This window comes from Hesperophylax consimilis, chromosome 8 (assembly GCF_061612785.1).
Source record: "Hesperophylax consimilis isolate HC1 chromosome 8, BYU_Hcon_1.0, whole genome shotgun sequence".
In the NCBI taxonomy this organism is placed as follows: domain Eukaryota; kingdom Metazoa; phylum Arthropoda; class Insecta; order Trichoptera; family Limnephilidae; genus Hesperophylax; species Hesperophylax consimilis.
The window spans coordinates 17,691,932-17,706,860 of record NC_142843.1 but is presented as its reverse complement, the minus strand read 5'-3'; the positions used below and the strand labels follow the sequence as shown (position 1 = coordinate 17,706,860).

The 14,929-nt window shown below is 33.1% G+C and overlaps 1 protein-coding gene across 12 annotated transcripts in view; it reads left to right on the top strand.

Annotated features, from left to right (window-relative positions):
- The window catches only part of baz (par-3 family cell polarity regulator), a 116,305-nt gene that overhangs the window by 62,323 nt on the left and 39,053 nt on the right, over positions 1 to 14,929 (top strand). Inside the window, exon 1 of one of the 12 annotated variants that reach the window (XM_089634977.1) lies at positions 11,783 to 12,108. The exons of 10 other annotated variants lie outside the window; for them this stretch is intronic. The gene's annotated coding sequence lies outside the window, so the exon portion shown is untranslated. Of the gene's footprint in view, positions 1 to 11,782; positions 12,111 to 14,929 lie in introns of those variants that run through there. One more of the 12 variants, XM_089634976.1, reaches the window with a different exon arrangement.

The window sequence follows — 14,929 nt, the reverse complement described above, 5'->3', positions numbered from 1 at the left end:
AGGACTTTATGTCCCAGATAATTTCACGAGAGGCCGCCAACACAGGCTTTTAATTCTTCCCAGGTCCAGAACTAACTTACCAATGGTGATGCCCCTGGGAAGACTCACTAGGTTAATTAACTCCCTTCCAGCTAACTTGGATATTTTCCATATGTCCTACAACGACTTTAAGCGCGAAATATTGTATTTGTTTTAACTGTATACTTATGTATAATTTTTTTTCCATATTTTGTTTACCGCTTTTGCATATGTTTTAACTGTATACTTATGTATAAAATTTTCTTCAATAATTTGTTTACCGCTTTTGCAATGTATTGGTTTTTGTACTGTTTTTGCAAATAAATAAAATAAATAAATAAAAATAAATAAATAAATAAATAAAGTTGTTTTGTTAACACTAGCTATAAAAAAATACTTAATTATTATTTTTTTGGTAAACTAATGTTTAAGACAAGATTTTTTATGTATAGCACAAAGGGTAACAATTATTTTACAAGCAATAATTATTAGCCTGAAACACTCATCCGTTGGCGTCATGTATCTTTTAACGGGAGATTTTTCAATGTGGATGAGTGTTTCAGGCTAATATAATTATTGCTTATAAAATAAAAAAATACTTACTTATTATTTCAAGCTGACCTTACGTAAGTAAAACATGTTTACATTAAGGCGATGCCATACGTAGTAATGCAAAATCATGTGTTTTGGTTTGAAAATTTGGCCGCCTAGAAATGTTTCAGATGCTTTAATTAAATACTGCGTGTAGAATACATCTTGGCCTTGGAAATAATCGAGTATTTTTTAGATAAGTCTTTTTATAAGCCCAGAAAAAAATAATGTATAAGGCCTATGAAAACTGCTTTAAAGTTCAAAATCTCCTACTTACGAACCCATTTTCGGTTATGATTTTATTGTATAATGTGGCAAATTAAGTTATGCATAAAATGATCGAAAAAAAAAATATTTATGCCTGAACATCCACAAAATAAAATAAAAGACACTTTTTGGCCATGTTTTTTCCTGCATAAATCAAAACAGTCGGATTTTAAACGGATCGGAAATTACGTATTATTGATAGCGGCTCAATTTAAAATATTACACGACGTAGTGCATCGCCTTAATAATTGTTATTAGATCTCAAGGCTTGTTTGGAGGCTTAGCTCAGGAGACGAGTTCGTTGAGTTGGTGACAGTGATAAATAATTTTGAACATTAGCACTTGCGTATGTACTTTGAATGCACAGTGAATATTTTATTTATCTCTCGTCGTTATTTTAATTTATCTTTATTCTATTACCTCTTTGTAATAGGAAGCAAGATACAACTTTAATATTTCTTTGCATCGTTAATCACAAGCATTATAATACAATTACGTAGGTACACGTCGATTCAGATACTTTAAATGTACTTGTTACTTGATTCTGTCACGCGATATTTTTCTTAACATTCGATCTCGTCTAATGGTACGTATACATTTGCGAACCGAAACGCGAACCGAGACACGAATTACGGGAAAGGAACGAAGCAACTTCAAGCGGCGTTTTGCGGTTGCTTCGTTCCTTTCCCATAAGCTGAGGTTCAGTTCGGCAGTTCGGTTCTCGTATGTATACGTAGCATTACAGTTTTGTTGGGAATCGAATGTGATATTATTTTACTTTGTGAAAGGTCACCTGTACAAAAACATCACAGTTGAAAAGTTACTTTCAAAGACTCCCACCCCAAGTCCACAGTGACATTTCACCAGGTTTTTTCATCGTTTTTCCATTGTTCGCTATTTGTACCAAAGGTGAAGGTTTGTACTTGGTTATTTTTAGACTCGAAAAGAGTAATTGGTTATTTCTTGTTTAATCATGTTGCTTTTTCAATTTTTCAACAGTTTATTCCACAAATTTGTTTAATCTGGTGACCGGATAAATCATCGAAATGATAATTCATCACATCTTTAAAAAGTTATATATATTTTAAAGATGTGTTGAATTGTCGATGTGTTGATTTATCATGGAACCGTTTAATCTATTTCACCCTTAAAAATTCACGAATGAATTAAATGGCTAAGTATTTTTAGTAATTTGCCTATAGTTCAAATTATCGTCAATCCCCGAACAGTATTGAGTACCCTTGTAATGACATTTCACTAAATCTGCCAACCATTATAAAAAGTATTATCTTCTCTATTTTTAAAAAATCAGCCTTTGTGTGTTTGCGCTTGCAAACCTCGAAAATTAGTCGACCGATATCGCTGAAATTCTCAACGTTTGTTCTTATTATTGCCAGGAGTGCTTAGATAGTGGAAGAAGTCGGGGACGCCAGAGGAATATTTTTAACGCAATATTTCTGCACCGTAGTGAGAAATGGAGTCGAATTAAAGACGATGTAGTTTTTTTTTTAAGGCGATGCACTACGTCTTGTAATATTTTAAATTGAGTCAATAACATAACAACCCTTACGTAGATGGCGATAAGGTTTAAATTCCCGCTTAACACCATCCGCCTGTTTTGATTTATGCAAGAAAAAAACATGGCCAAAAAGTGCCTTTTATTTTATTTTGTGGATGTTCAGGCATAAATATTTAAATTTTTTTCGATCTTTTTATAAATAACTTAATTTGCCACATTATACAATAAAATCATAACCGAAAAAGGGTTCGGAAGTAGGAGATTTTGAACTTTAAAGCAGATTTCATAGGCCTTATACATTTTTTTTTGGGCTTATAAAAATACTTATCTAAAAAATACTCGATTATTTCAAAGGCCAAGATGTATTCTACTCGTAGTATATTAAAGCATCAGAAATTTTTTAGGCGACCAAATTTTCAAATTAAAAACACATGATTTTGCATTACTACGTATGGCATCGCCTTAACAGTAATATTGTGGTACACGGTGGTGAATGGTGGAAGAATTCGGTGACGTCCGAGAAAGACATTTGAAATAGTGAAGCATTGCGGGGACCATTAGTAAATCAAATAAAAACTTTATTACCTTCAAACCCCGCCCCGTGGCCCGTTCACTCTGAATTATTGTATTTTTATGCATTCGTGTTTTATTTAGACTTTGATCAATGAAAGGCTATTATTTATAATTTAATATTATTGTAAAGCTGCACATCTTGATACAGGAATGCCCTAGTGAGATGTGCAGAGTATGCTTTTTATGTAAAAACTGTTTTTTGAATGAAATAAATAAAAAATAAAAAAATAAAAATAATAAAAAAAAAATCATTATATTCTATGTATAGTTACTTATATTATGTGGGCTATCCATAGACATATGAATATTAGTAGACCTGCCCTAAGTGATTAAAAGCGTATTATCCCCACTCCCCATACCGGTTCCATTGAGCCGGCTGGGCTCGCGTATGGCTTCCCATGAATCAAAAGAATGTGACGTCATCATTCTTGTTCGAACTAGCGTCGAGCTACGGTCGAGTTCGTTTTACGAAATAACGCGGCAAAATGGTCGGTTGCGCTATGAAAACTTGTAAAAATAGAAGTGAAAAAGAGAATAAACCCAATTGTCGTATTACATTCCATAGGTAAGCATTATTTTAATTTGTTTTAAGCTTATCACATCGTATAATATAGATCAGTTTTAGAAACATATACTATCACGCGATGGACGCGAACAACAAAGCCGTGTCCACAAGAATCAGGGATGTGCCTTCGCCTTTTGCGCTTTGATAAAATATGTATATATATATATATATTTTTTTTTTTATTAATTTAAAAAAAAAAACATTACATATTACAGTGATCTTTGGCTGTCCAACTAGGAGATAAACCTGTTTTAGGACAGTCAGAAATAGGCAGATTTATTAAATGCGATTCTTGTTTTGTCTAGTGTATTGACTTTTACTTAATTATTGCTCTTTATAAATAATTTGAAAAGTTTTCTTGGTTGATACAAGCAGTTGCTAACTAAATATTTTAAATAATATAAAATATATAATAGTATAGTAGATATATATAAATATATACAGGTTGTATCGGCACGTACCCGACAAACTTTAACCAGCTATTCCTTAGCACATATGGAGTAAAAAATGTTATGGGCACTTTGCTGTCCGGTAACATTTTTTTTTTTAATAAAAAATTTACTATTCATATTTTCACCACATGTCACCAATGTTTTATCCTTTGTCTAAGTTTGAAAACCCGTCTGGCAATATTTTGTTCGAGTTTCGTTGAATAATGTACTATGTACCTACGTTGGCGCGCTTTTACAATCACAACGAAATGGCACAGCACCATTCGTCTCATTTTTAACTTTTATTATTTAGTGTGTACGAAAGAGCGAGGACACTTTTTGACGCACTTGCTAATAACAGCTGTTGAACGCGAGAAACAAGGCAAATGACAGTGACGGAGTGTGGATTTTTTATTTATTTTTTGTTTTTAATGGAAAAAAAATGTTACCGGACAGCAAAGCGCCCATAATATTTTTTACTCCAAATGTGCTGAGCAATAAATAGCTGGTTAAAGTTTGTCGGGTACTTGCCGATACACCCTGTATAATAGTATCATTTGGAACGTCTATTTTTTCATGTGTTATTTCTTGTTGGAACTCCGTCGTATTAATAAAGGATAATAAACCAATCATTTTTAAATTTATTCCACTTTAATGGCGTTATTACTAATAGTTATTAATAATAATAATTTTACACAATTCATAAACAACACTTAATATAGGATAAAACGAAAACTTGGTATGTTTGGAAGTAAAATGTAGATACAGTGAGCATGTTTGGAATGAAAAATGTATGTGTCATTTTGCTGGCCGATGATATTTTTATCTATTAAAATTAAAAATATTATATTTTTCTATCGTACGTCGCCACCGATCATATATTATCTTTGGATCATACTATCACACGTCGCAACGGACCACGTGTTAGGTACGCGCGTTGTTTCGTATGTACGGTACTGCTGGAACGAGAAGGAGTGCATATCACGTAATGCGCTAGGTTATACCGAGTGGCGATGTGTGATAGAAAAACATGTTTTTTGTTTTTAATTGAAGTGTTTACAAAGGAACTGTATGAATAATACGGCCAGAATCGCTTGCGCTAAATATTTCTTTAGGAAATATTTTTTATTTGATAAACGCAGCTTCTTTGACGGCGTTGGAATATATTATCTTCCACTTTAGAACGTGCCGCAAACATCCTTTAAATTATTTTAAATTAGTAAATCGTGAAATAATTCAAATTAATCAAATAAAAATTTTATTTGCACGCTGGGTTTCGAACCCGAAACTTCCCGCTTGCTAGTTGAGAGCGTTACCCCTCGACTACGGAGACCTTCATATCTATGATTTGTAATTTTTCTCACGGACACGGGCGTCATCACAGTCAACAGATTAATACCTTCTTTCTATGTTGGTTCATCTTTAAAATATATTTTTATTCAGCTGTTATTATTTATCTAGCATCGATAATATAACTATTGTACATGTTGTTTTCTCTTAAACTGTGCTTTTATTTTTGTACATTATTTAAACCCCTGTAAGTTGTTTATTGGATGCTGTTCTCACAAATATACTTTCATTATTAACCCTTTTGTCTTTTTCTTTTGATTTCTTCCATTGTCCGTATATATTTATATATACATAATTTATATGTATAACTCGTATATTTTTTAATAATATTATGCATAGTCTTAGAATACTGTTATTATGTCGGTGTATATAATACTGTTTTACTAATTTCTTGCAGACATATTATGATGCTTAAATGTACCTAAAAAAATGTTTATGCAAATATTATACCCAAAAAATAAATAAAAAGCACCTTCATCGACAAAATACTCCCAAATAATACCCCACACCTGGCTATGTGGTGGTGAGAAGTACCTAGCTATGTAAATCTGGTCACTGAACACGCCTAAAGCCATTTCAAGTAGTTGGGGCGATACTGAGAGTATCTACAAAAACAAGGAGCAAATAATAATGTAAATGCTACGTATTATTGTGATGAAATAATGTTTGAAATAATTCGCGTAAATTAATTTTAATTAAAAGTGATAATTACATTATTTTATTATTAATAGGAAAAAAAGCGGTTGTGACAACCCTAGATCATTGTTCGAATGTGGCCGTTGCTTAGAGTAATAATATAGCCGTTGTCAAGTGTGCTTGTCGTTGTTTACTGGGGTAAGTAAATTATGAACATTCGTAAAAGGGTCTTAACTAAATACTCTGAAACTAACTACGACTCTGCAAACAGAAGAAATTTACTTTGCCGAATTTGGACTTCGCAAATTTGTTCATAACGTGGCGAGTAATTTGCGCTCCCATGTAAAAATGTCTATTCATTCAAAGCAGATTTTACTTTTAAGAAGTAAATGGTGATATTATAATGCGAGATGCCTATTTACTGTCAGATTGATTTACTGACGAATCACAGTCATCTTCACTCCCTTCGTTCTTCAACAGTTGATTTTACCCCTCGCCTTTATCTTCTCGTCTATTAATTCCTATGTCTGTGGGGCTATCCTATTAATATGATACTTTCTAAATGTAAAACAACTGTCAAATTAATATAAACTTAAAACAACAAATTATAAGAGTAGGTAATGCATACAAATTATAATAAATAACATGTATACATTATAAATAGAATACGTCAAATTGTGAATACTAGAAGTTTGAAGCGCTCATGATTTTGTAATAATAATTAATTAAATTAGCATATATGTATGTACGCCATGCACATTGCTCATGATTTTACTCATGTAAATATGGGACATAGTAGGTACAGGTACAATTAATAACAATCCTCGAATAGAATTAATTATTGCTTTTATGATGAAGATTAATTAATGAATGGTATCTCTTTTCAGAATTTTGAAAATAGATACGTAGGTACTCGGATGAAGTAATAATTTGACGCATCAGCGATAGACGCTTTTCTATTCCGGGAGCGCGAATACAATTATAATTTTTTAACGAGATTAATTGTACCTTTGAGTGCTTGTTCTTTTTTATTATTATTAAAATTGAATTTATTTCTGTGATTTCCGTGGGAAAGATTTTTTACAATAAACCGGATGAAATTCGACGCCATTATTTTTCATGAAAATGTCATCTCTTTATCGATACTCAAATTTCAAGCAAGATTATTCGCATAGCTAGGGTTCGATAAACCCTATAATACAACAGCTGTGGAAGGAGTTGGGCATCCTGCAATTTTATTAGCCTATCAAAATTTAAGGAAATAGACTACTAATATAATAGGGAAATTCAACTTTAAACCAATTTATAAACGAATAGATTATTTGAGGGGAATAAAAATAATAAGTTAATTATTATTATTTGTTTATAATAAATGAGTAGTAGTGAGCCCTGAATTGCTTTCCGCCAATAATTACAATTACCTTCCCACTGGCCTTCTATCTCTTTCTTGTATTATTTCTCAGTTTGTTGTATGAATAATATATTATATTAATTATTCAGTGTTTATATATATTTTGTTGGTAGATAAGATACTGCGCTAATGAACCTTAGTTACGTACAATGTACAATAAGTTACACCTTTGTACATGGCAAAAAAAGAATGACACAAAAAGTGCCTTTTGGGCGTATTTAGTGATTCAAATATATTCCCTATTTGGGCCTATATTTTCATTGTTTTTAACCATGATTACGAAATTCAAATGGGATAGCGATATACAATTTCAGACAAGTATAAGGGAGACAGACCGCACGCAAAATGGTCTAGAATTAAAAGGCACTAAGTCAGTGAGTGGCACATTTGTTTTCATTCAAATTTATATGGAAGACTATTTAACTCGACCAGTCGTAGTACTACGATTTTATGTAGGTTTTACTTTTCCACTCAGTACCAATACTAAATAAAAAAGCGCCACCAGTACAAGATAACAAATATAAATTAATTTGTTTCGTTAAAAAATAATTGTTTAACTTCAATATCCATAATACATTCTATTTTATCAACAACAATCAAGGTATTATATATATGTATATGAATTTTATTAACATCAATCAAGGTATTATATATATATATATATATATATATGAATTTTATCAACATCAATCAATTATATTTATGAATTTTATCAACATCAATCAAGGTGTTATATATATATGAATTTTATCAACATCAATCAAGGTATTATAAATATGATTTTTATCAACAACAATCAAGGTATTGTATATATGAATTTTATCAACATCAATCAAGGTATTATATATGAATTTTATCAACATCAATCAAGGTATTATATATGAATTTTATCAACATCAATCAAGGTATTATATATATGAATTTTATCAACATCAATCAAGGTCTTATATATATGAATTTTATTTAATTCCAAACACTTTATTCATGATATTTCATATTTTTTCATGGTATTCATGATATTTCATTGATGATATTGCATAGCTTATACCTCAAAAGGTGTGTTCACCAGTTTACAACCTATTTTAGAAATCGATTGAGAGCGTAGATTAAGTTAATGAAATCGACGATTTAGCATTTTATTTCATTCCTTTTCTCGCCCACTGCACTTTGGACATATTATTTCTCAAATTAAACGTTTATTGGTCGTGAAACGGCGCTGCTCGAATTATTAACGATTGTACGAGTCTCGTTTTGGAGTTTAGTATTCAGTCGCGCCACTTCCGACGGTGGAAGTGGAATTAGAAGGTGGGAGAGGGAAGGTGTGTGCGCTATGGTGTGACGGTGGAGGAAGCTGCCATATAAAGGAGTCCCGACAAATTATAAAACACAACATGTTACTCGCACTTGCCATCTTTTATTGATGGACCATCACGTGAATAAGATGATTTCAAACAATATTAGTTAGACCTTACATCTCTTACTCTTAATTTAAACATATAATTTTATAGGTAGGTATTTTATCGCTTGGCTGAATTCTTCAAACAAAGACTTTGAAAGAAATGTTGAATGTGTTACTTAAATTCAAAGCAAAAGTTCTAGAGTTCATTGAACCCTATTTACAGACAGATTTCACAACGTTAAATTAGCATTTTTAATATTCTGAGAGAAAACCTGCTTTTTGCTAAGTGCAAAATAAATATTTTTGATCATGTATTATGAAAATGAATGACGTTAATCTTCAAATTTGTATGCTAAAACACCAAAACTCGAACAGTGAGCTCATGAAATTTGCACAGCTTCTATATGGAATTTTTGCAGTTGGTAGGGTGAACAATTTTTCTATCATCTCATGTGATTCATTGTTAACTTGTGAAGATTTTTTAAGCAAATCGCGTGCAGAAACCTCTTATTCAGTGTAATTTTGTAGTTTTGATGTTAGGTCAAGCATGTCGTTGAATAATCGGAACTAATTCGGAACATGGTTCAACGATATTCAGTGAATCGAGACGAACAAACGAACTGTGTTCAGGGTTAAACGATTAACCGACTACAACCTTTTCAAAAACGTCGTTTTTCATTTAATATAAAAGGTTAATTTAAAGTTAAAGGCATTCCGCATATGATATCAGTACTAGTAACCTCTTACTATTTCTCAATAAAGGACGCATGTAACATGTTACACAAAAATAGGTCGCAACGGAACTCTCAGCAGCAGGGCCGTGTTCTTACCGGTATGTTCAGAATTGTATCCTGCCGTATTTAGTGTCAGATTTGAATAGTTAGGTACTTACCAACCTCCCTCTTCTCCATATTTAACTCCCCTCCTCCACTTTACTATTTAACCTCTCAACATTCTGCAATCGGAGATGCCATAGTCCCGTTGACTCAATAGCAATAATTGTACTGTTATCACATAAAATTAAGCTTTTTTAAGGCGCCTCTGTCGTGATATTTCACATAAAATGACGCTATTTAAATTAGCAAAGCGTTAAAAACACTTTTTTTCCGTCTCGTGACCGTGTCTGCTGCTAAATTCCAAATCGTTTTAGCAGTAAATTGGATTACGGTGGGCCCGTGCGAAAATATAATGTTTTGAGCGACCCATCATAATAATAATAACATGTATTACATAAGCATTTTCATACATACTAATACGAAGGTTGTTTCGGATGAAAATCAACATGGCGGCTTCTGGTCGGCCAGCTGAGCGGCTCTGGTCGTGTTTGCCGCGCAATTAGATTTGATATTGACACCGCGCAGAACACCCGGTGGCCGGACATACATGAGTAGGGGGAGGTGTTATAGTTGGACCCATACACGCAACTACAAAAATGATAATATATATTGTAATTTTTTTTAAATATCCTCGTATTTATGAATTTCTTGATATTTTTTTAGCGGATAACTTAAATTAAATACCTACAACTGTTAAAAATGTACACAAATTATGGAGTTGATAGATTGAGTTTGTTTAGAAAAATGAGTGCGCTGAAAGCTTTTTGAATAACAGATAGTAGAGCACCGACAGAACGCGGAAGGAATGGACACACGGAATGGATTTACGGTGCAATTTGCGATTCGTGCCTTTAAATGTGATTGGAAAGTCACGCTGCGAGAATGATTGATTGCACGAAAGCGTCAAAAAAGATATTGTTACAATTGTAGGAAAGCAATCATTTAAGTTTTGTAAGAAACGTCAGCGTTAAGCAAACATTCAATGAGACAAATCGCACAGGGTTCACAAGCTTCACTGTCCGAACAATGAGACAAATCGCACAGGGTTCACAAGCTTCACTATCCGGACAATTAGACAAATCGCACAGGGTTCACAGGCTTCACTGTCCGGACAATGAGACAAATCGCACAGGGTTCACAAGCTTCACTGTCCAAACAGTGAGACAAATCGCACAGGGTTCACAAGCTTCACTGTCCGAACAATGAGACAAATCGCACAGGGTTCACAAGCTTCACTGTTCAGACAAAGACTTTCTCACAGGTTTGGATATAATATTTATTTTTACATTTTGTTTCCATTGGTTCATGTAGATAATTATTATTACCCTGCATTATTGCAATTGTTTTCATTTCATGTTCCTAATAGAGTCAAACGAACTAAAACTATCTTTCACTGCAACAATAATGTCAATCCCAATTCATTTATTAACTCCCTTATACCACCTACACAGCTTAGGTAACCAATATGCGGAAGTAGTAGATATTTTTAATAGCACCGAAAGAACTTACAAAAAGTTTCACATTTAAAAAAAAAAAAGTTATTAGTTAACATTTTATTTTCTAAAACCTGATTGTAAATTTTTGTTTTGTTTGTAATCCTTTTTTTTAAATATTTTATTTTGTATTTATAAGTACTTGTACCGTAAATAAATGAATAATAATGTAGTACATAAATAGAATGTCAAGCTATCTTAGAAGTAATAACTCGACAAATAAATTTTTGCTCGTTAAAATTACTTTTATGAATATCTAGCTGAAGTCCCCGGCGTTTCCCGGCCTTTCACAAAGTTTAAAAAAAATCAGATATAGACAGTGACTTTCCTTTTGTTTTGAAGGTCAAGTGTGCAAAATTTAATATTGGAATAAAACTGTAGATTTCTCCATCAAAAATAAAATCAACGCCACCCGCCCGCCCGGTGTCCACCACGCGGCCGCTCTCGCGCCTGTCAAAAACACACAGATACTCTCCTTTAAATAAATAGATTTAGTCTAGATATGGGTAGCGTAAGATACTGTATATATTTGCATGGGTGTTGATATTTTTAGGTACCTGCTTCCTTTTTCAGCTTGTAACGTTATTTTCATTGCCTTGTGCTTTTAAATATCCAATTATGAAAAAATAAGCAGGACGCTATATTATCATACCATCGTTTTTTACTTCATATTTTTCACCCCGATTGAAAACATTAAGAAAAGTTATGTAATTTTGTTCCCGTTGTTAACCATTGTTAGTAGGAAGACACTCATTCCATGTAATGAATATGCGCACCTTAATACAATATAATAATAAATTAAATGCATTGTAGACCGTTTGTCCAGGGCTTTATCCAGCCTGTCCGTTAGTTAGTCCACCGTGTGTGGCTACCTTTACCCAGGCGGAATGTCCCGTGCACTGCTCGCCAGTCATAGTGTAGTGTTCGCGTCGCTGCCGACCGCTGCATTGCGCGATACATCCGCACTTTTCCTTCCGCCGCGCGCATTTCGGAAAACTCCTCGAGATTCGAATCTATTTGTGTGTGTTTTTATTTTAAATTACCATGATAACTGGCGCTGGCATTCAGGACATGGTCGAACCGCTTTTCCTTCGACGTTTCTGTTATCAGTGTTGTGTGCGTTTTTGAAAAGAGAAAATTTGACGTTGTTAAATAGATCATGGTCGTTGTTTTTCGATATATACAAATACTAACGGATTTTATATTTTTTTCATTGTAAAAATATTTCTACCTTGATTTGAACATTTTCTGCTTATACAGTACCTACCCATAGCTTACGACGAAAAATGCACCCGCTTTTCAATTAATTCCCATTGAATGTCCAATTGACAGTAATCAATAAGCCACTCCTAAATCGTTTCATTTTATAAAGTTCACTTCTAATCAGATTCCACGAAGGTTTTGTACATTTTGACGGTCAACACGTAAATTCGTGTACACTTTTAAGCCATATTGCAAGTTATATTAATGACGCAAATATATACCATTGTTATTGTTATTATTTATCATTACCACCTGCTATGTCGGTGTAAAGTTTTGATTAATTAGCAAGCCTTTTCTATAAATAATAATATTAATTAACATATTATTGTAATAAGTGTTTAAATATTCATTAAACTTATTCGTTTCGGAGGCGGCGCAGGTTCTGCACCAACAAACAAGTGCACGGTATTAACTGCAAATTAATTCAACGAAATGATGAAAAATGCAGTCCTCTTTGTGCATCGCTTATGTTAATAGGTCCACCGAAGCTAAAACGTGATGCAATCAGATGCATTGTGCTGTTTAGATGTCAAACCCTTGGAGTGCCCTTTCCTGTGAAACTATTGATGTATCGCAAATGTCGTTTACCATAGATACAAGATATCAAAGCGTATAATACGATAATAAGTAGAAACCATGTTTTGAATTGAATTGGTTTTCTTGGGCTCAATTTATATTTACATACAATTACATACATTAAATCCATATTTAGTTATAATTGTGGAATCCCTGTTCCAATGTTAATGTAGGACTTAAAGTTCGTTGAAGCGTGACATTTAACAGTTAACATAACGGAAGTCCTAATATAAAATTGAAAATTAATTTCATTCGTGCACACGCTGAATTAACCTCGATGCTTAAATATATGTATTTCCAATACAAATAACATTACTGGTGCAAAGCAATTTAATGCCTTCTAAACTAATAGTTTGACATGGTAGGTAGTGCACGACTGCCAATAAACATGATAATATTATTGATCAAACCCATCGTAAACTGTGACGTCTTTCTTCTTGTTTTTTTAAAGTTGTCTGGAAAACCGACGAAATCGTCAATGTTTAGTCCTTCTATTTTAACAGCCTTAGGTTAACAATGGCACATAAAACCGCTGGCTGTTAAACTGAGCGTTGGCTTCAGTTACTTTAGTATCAGCGCTGAGAAACACATTATGTGCAAAACTATAACTCATGTTACGTCAACCATGCCAAACATTCATTATTGACGTTTGTTTAGACTGTTTTTCGTACTTGGCCCATTGTTGCAATTTGGAACGAGCAGTGCGCAAATGATATTCTTAGCCTTTATTGTGTTGAAAATAACTAGTCCTTTTTTCTTTATGTGGCCTTTATTATTAAATTTAAAGTGGTGAGGAAATGCAATGATAAGTGTCCATTGTTTCTCGGTGTACCAGATAATAGTTTTCCGAGGTGTGTTGGTTTGTTTGTTAGGAGGGGCTTCATATAGGTCACCCCATGTACATATTTGGCGTTTGTCACCTTTGTTTACGATTTCTCTTTAAGTACTTTCTGACTAGAATGTTCATAAAGCGTGAATTTAGAAAATCGATAATAATTCATATAAATGATCGATTTTAACACATTTCTTATATGTTAATTTATCTGGGTTTTTTGTTCGACATTGTCACCTAATTTACTGAAAATAGAATGTCAATACGTGTTTGCGGAATACCTCAATTTCTATGAATAGTCACCTCTAACTTTTCTCTAATGTCAATTATTATTGAAGTGTTATGAATTGTGGGCACATATAATTAGTATCTCGATATTGGTGGATGGTGGACATAAAGTATTAGAACAAAAACGGACATTAACAGCTTGAGACTTAAAGCCAGGTAGACGAAGAAAAAGAGTATTGCTAATTTATTGAGATCTTCAAATTATTCATAATCCGGATAAAAACGGGATTGCAGGTCCTTAACGAATGAATTGATAGGTTTCCTGTTAAACTTTTAGTAAAAGAGGAATGTATTATCACGATGTGGTAACACGTGTTCATAAAAATCATAATATTTGGGCATTTCGTTACTAGGCAAATGCAGGTGCAAGAACACGCGTTCGAATATGAGGAATTTTCTAAAAAAATATTAGGAAACAGCCTGCCATTCCGTTTTTAACCGGATTATGAATAGTTTTCCATTCTTTTGTTGAGCGGCAATGAAAACTTGGCTTTCTAAATTGTCATCAAGTTAACTGCGTACACGCAGTATTAACTTCTAACAGTTTCACCGTCAACATGCAATCCTCCTTTGGTTACCGCAACTAATATACATACAAGTAACCGTCTATCTAACTGGACAGGGCTCCGGCCTGGGAACATCGTGTAGAATCCCATGGAGGAGCAACCACAGATGTGTAACATTATAAGATCTGTTTCGTGATAGTTTTCTGATTAAAATACCGTACTATAGGCCGACTATTATAAATTGAGACACATAAAATATACAATATGTTTCCCCTTTAAGGGTTAATATTTCCATAATCTAAGGCTTAATGATTGCCTGAAAACAGCATAACTCAGAATATGTCTAATGTGCAAACAATTAAATTATTGATCTAA